Source organism: Cetorhinus maximus, chromosome 12 (assembly GCF_964194155.1).
Source record: "Cetorhinus maximus chromosome 12, sCetMax3.hap1.1, whole genome shotgun sequence".
Classification (NCBI taxonomy): Eukaryota; Metazoa; Chordata; class Chondrichthyes; order Lamniformes; family Cetorhinidae; genus Cetorhinus; species Cetorhinus maximus.
Window position 1 is genome coordinate 64,760,052 of NC_135890.1, and position 2,091 is coordinate 64,762,142.

The 2,091-nt window shown below is 45.1% G+C and overlaps 1 non-coding gene across 1 annotated transcript; it reads right to left on the reverse strand.

Moving 5' to 3' along the window:
• Positions 1 to 1,632: 1,632 nt before the first annotated feature.
• LOC144688140 (U1 spliceosomal RNA) lies at positions 1,633 to 1,796 on the reverse strand. The gene has a single exon (XR_013578347.1). It is a non-coding gene; the product is annotated as a U1 spliceosomal RNA (small nuclear RNA).
• Between the last annotated feature and the right edge of the window lie 295 nt (positions 1,797 to 2,091).

The following is a 2,091-nucleotide window of genomic DNA, read 5'->3' on the forward strand; positions in this document are numbered from 1 at the left end:
AGGATGTGATTGCACTGGAGAGGGTGCAGAGGAGATTCACCAGGATGTAGCCTGGGATGAAACATTTAAGTTATGAAGAGAGGTTGGATAGACTTGGGTTGTTTTTGTTGGAGCAGAGAAGACTGAGGAACGACCTGATCGAGATGTACGAAATTATGAGGGGCATGGACAGGGTGGATAGGGAGCAGCTGTTCCCCTTAGTTGAAGGGTCAGTCACGAGGGGACATAAATTCAAGGTGAGGGGCAGGAGGTTTCGGGGGGATTTGAGGGAAAACATTTTTACTCAGAGGGTGGTGACGGTCTGGAATGCACTGCCTGGGAGGGTGATGGAGGCGGGTTGCCTCACATCCTTTAAAAAGTACCTGGATGAGCACTTGGCACATCATAACATACAAGGCTATGGGCCAAGTGCTGGTAAATGGGATTAGGTAGGTAGGTCAGGTGTTTCTCACATGTCGGTGCAGACTCGTTGGGCCGAAGGGCCTCTTCTGCACTGTGTGATTCTGTGAATACAAATCTCCTTGCCAATTGACTGTAGCTGATCCTTCTGACCACCAAGGTGGTGTAGGGTGGTCTCAGGACTGAAAGTGTTCAGTGCCTTCACACACTTAATGTATCAAGTCCCATCACTATTTCCCCACAGGATCCAGAACATCATTAGTCTTAACCAGTTCGATTTTCCTCTTAGTCTTACTGTGTGAACCACCTTGGATGATTTTGCATGTTATTTTTATTGGTGCTGTCACGACTCACTGGGGATACTGCGCTGTAATATCAAGCCCCAATGTTTCCGAACTACAACAAATGTGAAAAGTTTGATCAAACCATCAGATTGCCCCAATTCTACCTAACCGTTTAATTTAGATCAACAGAATACCAGGTTTGTAAACTTAACAAGTAAATAACTGTTTATTGAACAAACTGTTGTTAACCAGTGGCAAAAGAAAAAAATATGAACTGCTAACTTCTAACGCTATAATCTCTACCCCCTTCTTAAATTCTTATACACACACACACATACACAAGACTCATAAGACACACACAGCATGGACCTTAAGGGCGGGATAAAACATTTCAATAGCACCAATCTGGAGTACAGAGTTCGATGGGTTGATTTTGATCGATGTCTCCAAATTCCTTTCAGTTCTTGTTGATGACACGAGGTGGTCTTCCAGTACTTTCAGTCTATAGCTCACTGGTTGAGAACTTGCTTTTCAATGTCTCTAATGCTTTTTTCCCATTTTTCTTTTTACAGGGGTTTCCCTCAGAGAGAGAGCAGGTTATAGAGATATGAGGAAAAGAGATTTTATATGTTTTCTCTTTGCAGGCCAGGAGCTTTCTGGTGCACTGCTACCACACAAAACCCTGGTCACCCAGTCAGGAGCCAATTAAAATGCTGTTGTCAGGCAGCTTCCTTGGTCTAGGACTCTTTTCCAGCACCACCCTGTCTTTCATGGCACACTCTGTTCCAGGACTGCAACATTGTATATCTATCTCATCCTGTTCCAGTGGACATGTCTTTCAAACTGCAGCCATTGTAATCTTAATCCACAGCCCAACAGAAAATAAAAAGATATGTTCCTTACAGTGCTGCATCAGACCACCAGAGGGAGCTTGAACCAATTTTTTTTTCGGGGGAAACCGCGAATGCAGTCCACCACTACCACAAATTTTGCAGTTGAGTATCCCGCATTTGGGGACATTGCAGGAGTCAGCACAACTAGAGTGCAATGGGATAGCCTCATCCTGGGAGCACAGCCTTCAAGATCATTGTTTCTCCCCTGCCTTGTTAGGCCACCGATCCAGCTTTTACTTAAATTGCCACAAGCCAACCAAGACTTCAGCGGGTCATTCTGTTGCTCAACTGACCTGATCTGTGTCAGAGCACTGTGCTGGAGTAATCATTTGACAGAGATCCATGACCTGACAAAATGGAGAAGTTGACTTGAAATAGCACATAGGAAATAGGTGGCGGCGGGCACATGGGTAGGTGGGAGGGATGTCAGAGCCTGGATGCTGTTGTTTCTGCTCATCTGTGTCCTCACGTTGAACCTGATGTTGCTTCTTCTCCTTGTCCATATTTACAGAGAG